Below are 15,417 nucleotides of genomic sequence, written 5' to 3'. Positions count from 1 at the left end.
TATTTAATGTGTATCATGTGATGTTTTGATATATGCATCTATTGTTACCAAAATCAGGCTCATTAGTATGTCACCTCACATAGTTATCTTAATCTTTTTTTCTTTGTTTTGTTTTGTGGTGAGAACGTTAAGATCTACTCTCTCAGTAGGTTTCCAGTATCCAGGACGGAATCCTCGGTTATTGTCACCATGCTCTAGGCTAGATCTCCAGAGTTTTCCATTCTGCATAACTGAAACTTCATGTCCTCTGACTAACCCCTCCCCCATCTGCCCCTTTCCTGAGCCCCTGGCAACCACCAGCATGCTTACTTTCTGCTTCTGTGAGTTTGAATTTTTAGATTTCATGTATAAGTGAGATCATGCAGTATTTGTCTGGCTTATTTGCATGTGTCTGCCTTATTCCAATGAGCAGATGCCCTCCAGATTCATCTGTGTTTTCAAATGGTAGGATATCCTTCTTTTTTATGGTTGAAGAATATTTCTCTGTGTGTGTGCGTGTGTGTGTGTGTGTTTGTGTGTGTTATGTTTTCTTCACCCATTCTTCTGTCCATGGACACTTTGGAGGCTTCCATGTCTTGACGATTGTGAAAAATGCTGAGTGAACCTGTGAGTTCAGATATCTCATCAAGATACTGATTTCATTTCCTTTGCATGAATACCCAGACATGGCATTTCTGGGTCATAAGATAGCTCCATTTAAAATTTTTTGAGGAACCTCTATACTGTGCCAATTTACATTCCCACCGACTGTGCGTAAGGTTCCCTTCCCCCGCATCCTCACCAGTTCTTGTTATCGCTTGTCTTTTTGACGAGAGCCAGCCCAACAAGTGAGGTCATATCTTCTATCTTATTACATAGTTTTTAATGGCAAATTTACATAAATAAGTCATATACATTTGCTGATCTATGAATATACAATGCTTTCGGAAACAAATTGAAATGGTCTACAAGGTGTATGTGGACATGTAAATTCTTCACCGACCAACCATAATGGTTTTGATTTGCATTTTCCTGGTGACTCGTGATGCTGGACACCTTTTCATGTGTCTGCTGGCCATTTGTATGCCATGCTAAAGCCTATTTAACTGCAGGGTAGTTTCAGGTACTGCCCCTGTGTTGAGGGGAATGGAGAGATATACCATACGCCTCTGCCTAGATGAGACACCCCATGGAGAAGAGAGTTGTGCGGGTCACTTCCGCTGAACAAACTAATTCTGTTGACCTTGTCTGATTCCTTGGTCTGAAAACTGGTTATCAGTTTTAAGGAATGGAATGCTTGGCCATTGCACATTTTATTTGGCACTTTTCATTTTGGTCTTAATTATAGTTAAGAATATTTTGGCTGGCACAAGAAGAGCCAACCCGACTAATCTGTGACCTTGTCCTTGAAAATCCCCAACTAGGAGCCAAACCATCTGAAAGCTCAATGCCTCCAGCTCGCCGCAGCCTAACTGGAAGAAGACAGAGCCTCTCCCCTGTGCTTGGTGTGGGCAAGGCAGGCCTCTGAGAGATTTCCTGGCGCCAGGTTCATGGAAGCAACCACGAGCAGCAGAGCCCACACTGGTCTGCGCCACCCTGGCCTTGGAGTTGGAAGGGGGTGTTGGCCAATTTTAGTCCTTCTGCCCCCATTCTGGCTTGGTCCAAGCTGGGAATTTAGAGTCTGGAATCCAGAAAACTCGCCTGTGGTATGACCCAAGAAAAGTCCAATTTCCTTAAACCAGTTTTCCTGTCTGTATAGAAGGAAGATTTTCTGATCCATTTGTATTAATCATGGTTCTCTAGAGAAGAACCAATAGGATAAATAAATAAGTAAATAAATGTATATATATAATATATATACATATATATGTATATATGATATATATGTAAATATATATAATACATATATAAATATAAACCACAAGGAATATACCTACTAATTATAAGGGAATATATTTATATTTATCTATCGACATGAAGAATATTATTTAAGTGATAAGGAATTGGCTCATGTCAGTTATGGAGGCTGAGAAGTCTCGAGGTCTGCAGCTGGCAAGGCTGCCCTGGACCCCCAAGGGCTGATGTTGTTATTCCGATCTGACTGAGTCGGAAGGCAGGAGACGATCCACGTCTCAGCCTGAAGGCAGCCAGGCTTGCCGCGGACTGGATGAAACCCACCCGCACTGGGGAGGATGAGTGATCTGCTTCACTCCGCCTGTCAACTACATGTGAATCTCCTACGGTGCTAGCGCCGAATATGTGTGTCCCCCACCGAGGTTCATATGTTGAAAGCTAATGCCCGGAATCATGGTATTAGGAGGAGGCGGGGCCTTTGGGAGGTGATGAGGTCATGGAAGTGGAACCCTCATGGACGGGATTAGCGCCCTCATAACAAAGAGACCCAAGAGAGCTCCCTCTCTCCTTCTGCCACCTGGACCAGAAAGTGGCCCTCACCAGACACAGTCTACTGGTATCCTCATCCTGGACTTCAACCCTCCAGAACCATGAGGAAAAAAAAAAAGACAAAACTCCAAAACTCAATTAGAGAGTTATAGTGAAGACACGAGACCAAAATTTAGTGGTGAAAATATTTCCACGTTTTGAACCAGTGACTTATTATTCATACACACACATATATAAAAGGGTCTGTATTTGGATTTTGGAAAATTAGTTTTATTATACTCATGTGGTTGTGTCTATTTAAAATATGTATGCTCTGGATTCTAAATTCTTAGATGAAATGTTGCCTTTTTAAATTAAAAAGAAAAAACATAATTACCATAGTGTTCTGGCAAAAAGAACACAGTGCTGTGGATTTGTAGAATAAAGAACAAAAATATTCTTGCCAGATTGAAATAATCTGTTCCTTCCACAGTGAAAAAGAGTTTTATGATAGCCTACAATATTGTCAAAAGTAGTAACTGCTCCTTTCTGGGCAAGGATTATAATTCCGACCCCAAGAGATGAGGCTTGGCCAAGTGTCTTTGGCCAACAACATCATTGGTTTTCGCTGTCCGCTCTTGTCTCCCATCTGAAGATAAGCAGCGTTTCAGATAGAGATTGCCCCTGGCTTTGGTTCTAGACTTGGAGCGGAGCTTTAACAAACCCGCAGTGGGAGCACTGTCAGCTGGAAATATATGCTTGGTTGTCATCGGTCTTTGGGATTTTGAGCTGTTTCTTCTTGCAGCAGAACCGACTCTGTCTCAACTGTTCCGTGACTTGATATTTCCCTACACCGTGACTTCCGTTCGCAGGAAGGCCTCCCTTGCTTGAGAAATAAGGCTGACTCAAGGGTATGGTTGCTCTCCATTGCACTGAGGATACATCAAAGGAAGAACAGAGCTTTACTGGAACTTCAGTGAAGATAGAGCAACTCACAGAAAATATGAGGGCGTGGGATTTGGAATCAGTGCCGAATTCCAATCCTGGTACTACCATTCTTCAGCTGGATAGACTTAGGGACTTCACCAACTTTGTGAGAGTCTGTTCTCCTTTCCATAAACCTGGCATAGAAATGCCCACATTCCAGGATTATATGAAGATTAAATTATATGGCATATAGAAAGCACTTAGCGTAGTGTCCGAGCCCAACACTGTGGGTTTATAAGATGTGAATGCTCAAGAAAGCGTTGTCATTATTAACATTCACATGCATACAAGTAGAGGCATTAAATAACTTACGTGCACAGTCTGAAGGCTGATAAAACACTCACAGAGAGAAACGTGCTCGTGGTAGATCCCTACCTCTTTAGCGTACCTGAGGCATCATAGGTTTCCTCTAATCGCAATATGGCTCGATAGCAATTTAAATGTTTAACAATTATCGAACACTTGAGAAACCAAGTTGATCTGAAACTGTTTTTGGAAAGAGGAAACGTTCATAAACTGCAAACGTTCTGGAGGCATATGTAAGCCAACGAATCATTTCTGCCGACTTGAACAATCTCGCGGGCCGAGGGGATGGCTCTGGGTTGGGTTAACAGCAGGTGAGATCAACAAAATATGTCACATGTGGTTCGTACCTCAAGGAGTTCAGGTTGGTGGTAGAAAGGTTAACGGTATCATGAGATGGGAAGACAGCAGTGCTGCAGGGGAGCTGGCGTAGTAACAAGCGGGAGTCACAGCGGTCACGTGTCACATGCTGGCTCTGAGGGGACGGGGCCTCAGTCTGCCCCAGTTGCCATGACCGGTACCGTAGCCTGGAGGCTTCAGCAACAGACAGTGCCTTCTCATAGTTCTGGAGGCTGGAAGTATGAGATCCGGGGCCGGCATGGTCGGGTGTCTGGTGAGAGCACTCTTCCTGGTTTGTAGAAGGCTGCTTCTGGCTGTGTCCTCACATGGCCTTTCCTTAGCGCAGGGAGGGAGGCAAGGATGGGGCGGGAGGAGGGAGGGAGAGAGATCACCCTCTCTGTGTCTCTTCCTCTGAGGGCACTAATCCCAACAGACCAGGGCTCAGCCCTCTTGATTGAATCAGCTCCCAAGGACCACCTCCTCCAAATACCATCCCAGGGAGGATGAGGGCTTCAACAAGTGAATTTCTGCGGGGCCACAAAATTCCGTCCATAACAGATGGCATGGTAGCTTCAAGGACTACGACCACCAAACCCCATAATGTAACGGGGTCTCCATTCATTCGACCACGTGATCGGGTGCCGCGGATAGGAGTGGGGAGGGGAGAGTCAGGACGCCTGACCTCAGGGTCCCTCCACCAGCCAGCTGGCGGTTAGGTCCGGGGTTCCACGGGACCATCAGGTCTAGACGGTGGGAAGGTCTAGGACTCGCTCCGGGAGTTCCCGAGTACGTGATGTTTCAAACGCAGGAGAGCAGAAGAGCAGAGCAAAGGAGGTCCCAGGCGCAGGGACAGTCTGCATGAGGGTGGGCGGCACAGAAGGGCTTCGTGCCCCTGAGTGACAGGAGGAAGACCAGGGAGGCTAGAACAAGTCCCGGAAGGGGCCGAGCAAATGGGTAAGGTGGGAAAGGTCAGGGCAGATCAGGCAAAACTGGGACACGTTTCCTTGCTGACCAGGTGCAGTGGAAGTTGTCAAAGGACTTCAAGGAGAGGAAAGACATAATCTAATGTGTGTTCTCTTTTTTTTTTTTTTTTTTTTAATTTTGTTATGGTTCTTCAAGAACTTAAACGTAGAATTACTATTTGATCCTGTAGTCCTACTCCTGGGACATCCCCTCCCCCCCGAAGAACGGACAGTGGGGCTCAAACAGATGTTTGTCCACGCACGCTCTTGGCACCATGATTCTGAATAGCCCAAAGGAGGATCAACAAAACGCGGCATCACACACACACACACACACACACACACACACACACACACACACAGTGGGATACTGTTCAGACCTAACAAGGAAGGAAATTCAGACACCTGCTCCCACACGGATGAACCTTGGAAACATGACGCTAAAGACATCAGCCAGATACAAAGGGACAAATCCTGCAGATGCCATGCTTCTGAGTACCTGGAAGAGTCAAATTCACAGACAGAAGTCGGTGCGGTGGTTATCGCGGCCTGGGTGGTGGGTGGGTGGAGAGAATGGGCATGATCAATAGGTACCGTGTAATCGGTGTGGACTAGTGTAACAGGTACTGCTGCGAAAGGTGAGAAAGTGCTGGGGGTGGACGGTGGTGATGTTTGCACATATGTGCTTATGGCACTGAATTATACACTCAAAAATGGTTAAAATGGTAAATATTGTGTCTATTTCAGCACACTACAAACAACTTTGCTACAGTTGCTGTGCGGGGAGATGGGGGTGCGAAGCAAAATGGAGAGAACAAGCCACAGGCTCTTTGGTAGCCCTGGTAAGAGAGCAGGATGGGGCAGGTGGTGGGGGGAAGGGATGGATTCGCAGCTCACTTCCAAGGTGGACTGTGATGGGCTAGTGCGGCCCCCTGGGGGCGGTGGTGAAGGAGAGGGGGGCGATGTCAGGAAGGGAGGGGTCGGAGACAGTGGTCACCCCCTCCCCCCCCACTGCTTGTGTTTCTTCCACAAGCAACGAGAGACTAAAACCACCACTTACGGACATGGCACACCCTGGAAGAGAACATACTGGAAGTGGAGGGTGGTTGGGAGTTGGGTTCCCATGCTCCGTTTTGGATACACTGTGACACATATGTCCCCGAAGGATCCAACTGCAGCCAGCAACAGACCCGGGGCTCAATAGGGTAGGAACTGGGAAGTGACAGAAGGTACAAACTGCAGCATTGGAGAAGACTGTGTAAACAAAGTGTAGACCAAGGAGTGAAAAATGCAGTCTTAGCGCTGTGAGCCCAGGTCTGACAGGTTGACGTTAAGACCCAGGGAGCCCGCTTGTTTTTCTCTTTAAACCAGAGACATGAGCACTTGAATGAGAATTACTGGTGTCTAGATATTAAAAATATGCACGGAAATCAAGTCCCAGGGCGGACCTTGAAGCCTGGTAGTGCCTGCCAGTCACCCTGACTCTCCCAAGTGCAAGATGGAGACCACTGGCTGCTCGAGTGGGAGAAGGGGTTGGAGCATGAGCCCAGGGGGTCTCTGAGTATCATTTCTTCCTAAGCCAGCCCGAGCAGCCCCTCTCTGCTTGAGGAGGCTGAACAGAGAGGAGGCTACGCAAGACGGCTGCGGAGAGTGGTGTGGACTAGAACACACTTTTTTTTTTTTTAAGAATTCCCTTAAGAGCAGTTTATTATCCATCTGATCATATAAAGTCATTCCAAATTCTGTAGTATAATTGACTATCCCAGGTTCATAAATCAAATATCAATCTTTCAAATGTGTTTATGGCTCTGCCCATGTTTAACAAGAACCTGTGAAAGCCAAAGAACTGTTCTATTTATCTGCAAGTTTTCCATGAGAGTGGTGTGGACTAGCTACCTTTTTTTAAAAAAAATATTTGTATTTATCTATTTGACAGACAGATCACAAGTAGGTAGAGAGGCAGGCAGAGAGAGAGGAGGAAGCAGGCTCCCCACTGAGCAGAGAGCCCGATGCGGGGCTCGATCCCAGGACCCTGGGATCATGACCCGAGCCGAAGGCAGAGGCTTTAACCCACTGAGCCACCCAGGAGCCCCTTCTTTTTCTTCTTTTTTTTTTTCTTTAACAAAAAATAGTTTATTGCACAAAATTTAAGGAATTCCCCAGCACACTTAAATTTATAAAAAAAATCAACATGCTTTTTAAAGTTACAATTGTTGTGCATGGTGACACCTTTCCCCTAATGGCCCCGACCTGAGGACTCCCTCAAAGAAAGAAGGCTTTTCCGTTCCAATCTACTTGTGTTTGATGGTCCCCCCTTACCTTTCCTTCAACTAGTCCGACGAAGCTTTGATCTCAGCAGGCAAGAGAGTGAATTAACACGGGCCGCGAGCATCCTCATCTTTAAGTGAGATGTAATACTGCTGTCTTATCATAATGGTCATAAAAATGTCAGCTCCTTTCCTGTGCACATGATTTAATAAGAATGCCTCCTCCTCTTCCCCTCTTACCGGAGGCTTATTTTGGAGTTTACAAGTTTGTATTTCCTGGACATACTCCAGTGGGCCCAGGAGTGACTCTCAGTGAGGACCTCCTTTGGGAACACTCATGATTTTTCTGAGTATGTAAGAACTCCCTAGGAGCAAATGCCACTAAAAAGTGGCATTTCAGCTGGGGAGAGTTTGCCACTAACAAACCTGGATTGGGCTGGCGGCTGGAAATAACCCGAGCCGGTGTCCGCACTGAAGAGGGAGTGTCTGCAGGTGTGAGTGATGGAGGCAGGGGCGCGCGGTTCGGGAAGGAACGCAGCTGCAGGTGTGGACCCGGCAGACCGACTGTGTAACTCAGGGATTTAGACCAGGCTTTGGTATTTGGGGTTCCAGGGCAGCCTGGAGGGCCGAGAAGTGCTAGGACGCAAGTCTAAAAGAACGGAGCAGGAGAAAGAAGACTGGCTGTGCGGGGAGAGGCGGACAGGTGCGGGTGGTGGGCCGACTCGGCGGTATGTAGGTCTCTGGAGGTAGCGGGGGCCGGAGGGGCGACCTGGAGGCCAGTGTTGGAGGGAGGTGTCCGATGATGCTGGGGTACCGCATCCTGGGGGCCTCCTGGGTGCAGAAGCGGGGAGGAAGCGGGCTGTCCTGATGCTGGCCCCATCCCTTCCGCTTGCGCAGGGCGGTGGCTCAGAGCCAGAGGGCAAGATCCTGAGCCGAAGACCTAAACAGCGCGAGGATGCCCAGGGGCCCGCGGGCAGAGCAAAGCCTGTGCACCTGCGTTTGCGCATGAGCTGCCCCGCGGGCATGCGCGCGCTCCTTGCCTGGCGAGATGCTGGTCTTCGTGTGGCGCGGCTTCACCCGGCGGCCGGAGCGAGCAAGAGGTGGGTCGGGGTCGGGGTCGGGGTGCTTGTCTAGTAACGGGCCTCTGCCTCCGCGGAGAGGGCTCTGGGGGGACGTGACCGCAGCCCCAGGTAGGGCGGGCGCACCGTGCACACGTGGAGCGCACGTGGCAGCCTGGCAGGGGTGCCCGGGTTGGCGGGTGTCCCTGCGGCCGGGCAGGTGTGTCTTCTCGCTCGCTCTGGCCCTCTCACCGGCTCTCCCGGCGGCGCCCGGGCTGGGGCCTTCTGAGCGGGGGCGGCTCCTGCAGGTTCGTACTGGCTTTTTCTTGCTGACGATAAAGCAGGCAGGAAGGGCACGCCGTGCTCCGAGGTCGGTCTACGGAAGGGGAATTGCTACCAGAAGACCGTTTGGGTTAAAATTCAGCGGTAGAAATGCCAGGGTGAGCGCGAGCTCTCAGACCGTCTTCCTGCTTTGCCTTGCCCCGGTTCCCGCCCCGTGCGTTTGTCCCCGGGCGAGCGGCAAGAAGTTGGAGAGGTTCCCGGTGATGCCCCTCTCGGCTCGAGCAGAGCTTGGCCGAATCCGAAGTCAGGGTCGGGAAGGGAAGTTCGCTCGAAGCTGCCCGCGGGGAGCTAGAAGGCTCCCCGGCCCCGAGGACGGAAGAAGAGAGAAGTGGCGGTGAGCAGGGATGCGGAGGCTGGAGACCGTCCCCCTAAGAGCTCGGGGGGAGGAACCCTGTCTGAGACCATTGCCCGCTTATTCCGGATCCGTCCGTATCTCGGAATCAGGGCGTTGAAAGTGACCTTAACCGTCACCTACTTTCTTTGGCCCCCGCTCCCCTCGTGGTCTTATTCGTCACTGTAGGACCCTTTGAAAGTGGCAGGAGATCAACGGATTTGCCCCAGATCATTCAACATCCCCCGGGGGGGGGGGGAATCGCTGATGCCAATGCATTGGTTTAAGGACAGGTGCAAGGGAGGGGTGGGGGCGGCGGAGGGGAGGGAGAGGGTGGACCAGTGCAGCGGATGGTGCTGTGCGGGGTCGCGGATAAGAAGGCCAGAAAGTGATTGTATCCTTTTCTTTTTAAAAATTTATTTGAAATTAATTAATTAACATATAATATACTATTAGTTTCAGAGATAGAGCTTAGTGATTCATTAGTTGTGTATAATTATCCAGTGCTGGTTTCCAAGCGCCCCCCTTAAGGCTCATCACCCACTTACCCCAAACCTCTCCGCCCCATACCTTCCCTCCAGCAACCCTCAGCTCGTTTCTTATATTTAAAGAGTCTCTAATGGTTTCTCTTCTCTGAGTGCCTGGGCGGCTCTGTTGGTTAAGCGTCTGTCTGCAGTTCAGGTCATGATCCTGGGGGCCGGGGATCGAGTCCCACATCAGGTTCTCAGCTCAGGGTGGCGTCTGCTTCTTTCTCTCTTTCTCTTCCTCCCCCTGCTTTTGCTCTTTCTCTGTCAAATAAATATTCTTTCGTTTTAAGGAACCAACAGCTCTGTGCAAAAGTGATCTAATTTATCTCTACCACAGCCCCCACGAATTAGGAAAATATTGCCTTTTTCACAGATAGTGACTGTGTCGGGTTAGCTGCGTATGTGTGATGCCGTGGTGAGGTTGGCCGGCAGAGAGGACTATCATTTAGGCCCTCCTGCTCTCTCCTTTGAGGGTTATTTCCCCAAACAGAGCTGAATTGTGGACAGGGGAGGATAAGATCAAGAATCATGAAGGAAAATTATGAGTGGAATTCCTAAAAAGAAATAGAGATTTTGGGTCTGACCCCTCGAGGACCATTTCTTTTATTTTTTGGGTAGTTGGATCATTTGTCCCGGGAAGAGTTTCTGAGAAAAAAACTCCCATTCTCCTCCAAAATATTTGAATATCCATCTACCGACCTATCAAGCATTTTAGGCACTCTGCTAAACACTTTATACACACCCAGTACCCATAAGAACCCCGTGAGGTACGTTAGGAAATGAGGTTAAAAATATTAAAAGAGGTAATTTGCTTAAGGTTCAAGAGCTGAAATGCAGAATGTTTGGGATGTGTCTGTCTGGTTCTCAATTCTGTGTTTGGGATGTGACTGTCTGGTTCTTAACTCTACCTCCTGCACCGCTTTTCTAGCTGAATTTGCCCCCACAGGCCCCGACAGATTGTTTGATGGTCTTGGATACCGGACTCTGCGCACAGCCTATCCTTGTTTACCCTGCGCTCCAAAATCTGCCTTAAGAAGCCCAGTAAAAAGGCGTGGTATTAAACGTCCTCAGATGGAGCATCTGGGTGGCTCAGTCAGTTAAGCATCTAACTTTTAATTTTGGTTACGGTTAGGATCTTGGGGTCATGTGATTGAGCCTGTGCTGGCCCCTGTGCTCAGTGAGGGAGCATCTGCCTGAGATTCTCTCTCTCTCTCCCGCTGCCCCTCTTCCCTCCCTACTATGCTCCCCATGCCTCAAATATATATATATATATTTATATTTATATATATATATTTATATTTATATATTTATATTTGAGGCATGGGGAGCATGGGGAGCATATATATATATATATATATATACTTTTTTTTTTTAAGTCATCAGATGAGTTGGCTAGGAGGGACTCATTTTAATAGCAAAGACTGGCGGAATGCCAATCTGCCCGGCCAACAGGGAAGAGCCCTGCTAGGTTATGACTTATTCCATCAATTCAAATATGTCCTCCTTTCTTATCATGCCTTCCTCAGATACAGCCACGGAGAAGAAAGTCAGGCAAACCCTGGTCTTAAATGTCTTTTTTTTTTTTTTCTAGATATCTAAATTTAAAATTTGTTCTATTTCATAGCTTAGCATGTACTCTTGGCCCTTCAAAGGACATAGTCTTTCGGTGTTGATCTCCAAACCAACCCCAACAGCCCCTAATACGTAGTTATTTTAATTTTGTAAAGGTGTAGTTTTACGCACTTCGTGAGATGGGACATGCTCTGTCCGACTGATATGTGGGATCACACAGTCTGTGAGGGGTGCAGGGACTAGCAAGCCCTGTAAAGCTTCTCAGGTGACAAAACATCCCTTTCTTGTTAGAAATATAGATTTCTAGTAATTTGGTATGAAAGAAAATATTAATGCAAGTTGAAAAGACAACTTGTGGGATGAGGATATTTCTAGAACTGTAACTTGGTGGGCACATGACTCCAGAATGTCAGGAACCTGTAGAAACATTCAGTTCAATAATTTGGAGTTCTCTGGGGAGCATGGGTGGCTCAGTCATTTAAGCGTCTGCCTTTGGCTCAGGTCATGATCGCGGGGTCCTGGAATCGAGCACCACATCGGGTTTCCTGCTCAGCGGGGAGTCTGCTTCTCCCTCTGACCTTCCCCTGCCTTATGCCCTGTCTCTCTCGGTCTTAAATAAATAAATAAAATCTTTAAAAAATAATAATGATTTGGAGTTCTCTAAAGGTCTGTTGCCCTCTGACCGAGCTAATTCAGGGTCATTATAAAACTGGTGAAACACTCATGAAAGTGAAATTTATGTGCAAGTCTGAATATTACCTGTACATTATTACAGCATTCAGTTTCCTACTGTTTTTTTGTTCCTTGTAACAAACCAACATATACACTTTATTATGCTGCTTCTGTCGGGGCAGAATTCATTGTTTTACCTGACAGACGGGACGTGAATCGTGACCAGATGCTACCCACAGAAATACAGTTTCCTTTCAATCTGGAGACACTTCCCTGTAGGATCAGGGGTTGAGAGTCCAGGAATGTTAAGAACACGTGTCCTTGGAGATGGCCTTGAGGCTGGACGCAGAGGCTCTGCATCTGTCCACAGGGCCGGAGGATTGCAGGTTGCCCGGTGCTGAATAGCTGAGCGTCCTCGTCTGCATAACTTGCCGTCTCTGGAAGGGACCTTAGAGGCCAGGCGGTGCTACAAGCTCCCAAAGGCATTTGTCAGGCCCAGGACAGGGTGGTGTGAGCTGGTTTCCACTGCTCGCCTAATCAGTGTCTTTACATGGGATAGAAAAACAATATCTCATAGTTTCCTTTGGAATGTGCCTGCCTGCATTTTGGCCACGATATCAGAGCAAGGTTGTTCCTTTGTGTCCATGGGCACATCCTAGATGGAGCTCAAGTACCAGACAGCAGGTATCTGAGAACGAGATGCAAATCAAGCGATCAGCATCGGGGCGAATTGAAATGCATCGGGACATGGGCAAGAAGGGAGCAGTTGGCTTTGAAATGGTGCAGCCGTTGCGCTCCGTGTCGGCTGGTTCTGCTACAGTCTTTCCCCCATTCGTGCAGACGTGCTCGTTGAACTGGGGCTTCTCTTGGGTGGAATGACAAGCTCAGGTCTGCACTTGCCCAGGTGGCTGGAGAGGGTGCTGTGCCCCTTGGTATCAGCTCCCCACCATGTGGCCAGGGGCGCTCGGGACACTGTCATGTGAGTCACCAGCAGCCATCCTCTGGCATGGCCGGGGACCACGAGCCCCTTTCAGTTTGCTGGCTTGGCACCTTTAATTAAGTAAGGAAAAATGTGGGGACAGGAGTGACTGGGCCAGCCTGGAGCATTTGGCCACCGTTTTTCCCTCCCCTTCCAAGTTCTTGTGCTCTGTTGGAAATTAAATGTATGTTTTCTTCCAAAATGAATGGCAGAGAAAGAGAAAAGGAAAAGCCACCCAGGGTTGAAAAGTGGTAGCTTCTTGCAGCTGACTTCCTGCCTTTGCCAAGAAGGCAACTCAGCGTGTCCTCAGCTCACCCTTGCCCGGCCAGGCTCTATGCAAATGAGAAGCTGTTTCCATGTCTGCCCATCTGAGGCTCTTAAGTAAAAAAGAAAGAAAGAGAAGAAGAAAACCACCGTCACCACCACCAACAAAAAAACCCCCAAGACCAATTAATTCCGGTAGATTGCGGCAAAGCAGGAGCCTTGGTGGGGGCACATCCTGTTTTGACGTTGAAGCTGTCAGTCCCCACGCCAATACCCTCTCTGATGAGCCATACTCCGTCGAGAACGAAATCAGGGGTGACAATTCAAAAACAGTTGCAGGCCAATTTTTCTAACCTTAGGTCATTTGGAATGCTATTTTTTTTTTTTTTTAGACTCATTTGCTTCAATGGGAAAACAGGAAAAGCGAGTCTAAGTCTTACACGATGCCTACGAATTTATTTTAGGGTCGGACATGAACTTACCTCCATTGGTTTTGATCTTGCAAGAACCATCTTTGCCTTTTAACAGCTGTGCTCTGGTGGGTCCACGGCCAGGCTGCAGGGTTCCCGTCAGGAGGAGAAGCACCTCTGTTCTTTGCTTTTTTATTTCTAATACCCGTGTTTGATTTGAAGACCCCCTTCCTAAGCTGCACTCGGTGATTATGTGCTCACCACTTGTATGTTTTGTTTTGTTCCAGGACCAGGTAAGAAGCTTAAGTCCAGCCAGAAAGATGTAGTTCAGGCTGCGGGCAAAGAGTGTATTGAACCGACGGAATTTAGTGGCAGTGGGACTGGGAACTGGATTTATTTATCTGCTGTCTCTGCTGTCAAAGGCGTGGACTTGGGCAGATTCCTTAATTTGCCCCTTTCCTGTCCCCTTCAGCTCAAAACACAGTCTCTTTTTAGACCTTGAAGACTCACTTTCAGGGTTCATGCATCCCGTCCAGTCTAAACAAGCCATCAGCTGCGTATCCAGTCCCAGACCCTTCAGTGATATTGCAGGAGTTTGCAGTGAGGTCGGTCAGACCGTGAATCGGGGCAAACGGAAGAAAGGCCCGTCACAGGTACCTGTTTATGTTTCCGATTCTCTTTTAATTTCTCTCTTAAGCCTCAGTTTTGGCTCAGTGGGGCATTTTCGGTTTGTGCATAAATATAAACATGTTTGGGGGTGCTCCAAGTCTTGCACTTTATGTTTTGGCGGGGCAAAATGAAGACATGGAGGGCTTGCCCGGCGGTAGCGGGGAGGACCTGCAGGGGAGGGGGCCGGGGGCCGAGGAGCCGCTGGAAGCGGGCAGGGGTCCAGGAGGAGACTGTTAAGTGAGGAAGCCCTCTGGTCCAGAGGAGGGGGCTAGAGTCGGAGGAGTTGGCTCCTGCAGGGACCACGGGTCCGGGAGGGGAGGTGCTGAGGCAGGGCTTTGGCTTGGCCATGAGGGAATGTCCCCTCGTGAGCCTACTTTGTCCCAGACTCAGCCAAGACTGGGACGAGTCTACGTTCACTGCAGCCCCAGTGCCCCGAGGTCTGATTGGCACCGTGTCCAGTCTGTTCCCGGAGCCCCTCCGCCTGGCCTTCGGTCACCCCTTTGCTTTGTCCAGTCAGAGCTGTTGCTGTCCTTCTGCTCTGTTGCCCGCAGCTTCGGGCCTCTTCCTGTAGCCCCTTCCCGCCCCCAGGTCACCTCCGTTCCCACGGCGTCCGTGGGAAGCCCACCTGGAAAGCCCTTTCCCTTCCAGTGTTTCCCCCTTTCTACACCAGCTGCTTCAGAGGGGCTTTGGAGAGCTGACCCAGCGTTTAGACCTCCGCCTCCTTTTGCCAGCATGGGATCAGACACAGCTTCACGTGGTAAGAACTGGTCTGTCCATCTTCTACACTGGCCTGCTCAGGCAGCCAGCCTTCCTCAAAGTCCCTCCTACAGAGTGAGGGACATGGCAGGCCGGAGTCTTCGACATGTTGCAGAGCCTCCTGCATGTTGCAAAGGCCAGGATCAGGTGTACCAGGATCAGGTGTACCGTTAGACGTCTGGTCCCGCCAGAACGACCACAGAGGGCTGCTTCACGAGGGTGTGGGCGGAATCCAGGTTTCTAACAGAGTCCTGCTCTGCTCTGACTCCAAACCCAGATAACCAAGTACCGAAATAGGCCCTAATAAAGGGTAGGTGTGAGGGAAAGGGGATGGGGTCGTAGCTGAACAGTTGAATTTGAGATGTGTTTAGGGGATGTGGAGACGTCAATGTCCAGTCACCTGTTGAGTAGGTACATCTTAGAACAGGAGGAAAGTCAAAATAATGCTGAAGAGGAAAAGTTTTTCTTCTCCACTCTTAGGTGCTTGCTTGGAGGCCTGCGAATTAAATTCAGACTGACAGTTTAGCAAGAGAAAGGACAGACTTTACTCATACTTGTACATATAGGAGTTTATAAAGACAGGTGGCTCAAAGGGCAGCTCAAATTTGGGACTTTTAT

The 15,417-nt window shown here is 48.8% G+C and overlaps 1 protein-coding gene across 1 annotated transcript in view; it reads left to right on the top strand.

Annotated features, from left to right (window-relative positions):
- The window catches only part of PFKFB3 (6-phosphofructo-2-kinase/fructose-2,6-biphosphatase 3), a 150,282-nt gene extending 137,145 nt beyond the window's left edge, over window positions 1–13,137 (top strand). Inside the window, exons 17-20 of the transcript XR_004287216.1 lie at window positions 1,404–1,685; window positions 5,110–5,794; window positions 7,287–7,363; window positions 11,551–13,137. The gene's annotated coding sequence lies outside the window, so the exon portion shown is untranslated. The remainder of the gene's footprint in view (window positions 1–1,403; window positions 1,686–5,109; window positions 5,795–7,286; window positions 7,364–11,550) is intronic.
- Window positions 13,138–15,417: the final 2,280 nt, after the last annotated feature.

This window comes from Mustela erminea, chromosome 6 (assembly GCF_009829155.1).
Source record: "Mustela erminea isolate mMusErm1 chromosome 6, mMusErm1.Pri, whole genome shotgun sequence".
In the NCBI taxonomy this organism is placed as follows: Eukaryota; Metazoa; Chordata; class Mammalia; order Carnivora; family Mustelidae; genus Mustela; species Mustela erminea.
The sequence above is the reverse complement of the archived record's forward strand: the minus strand, read 5'-3'. Positions and strand labels throughout refer to the sequence as shown.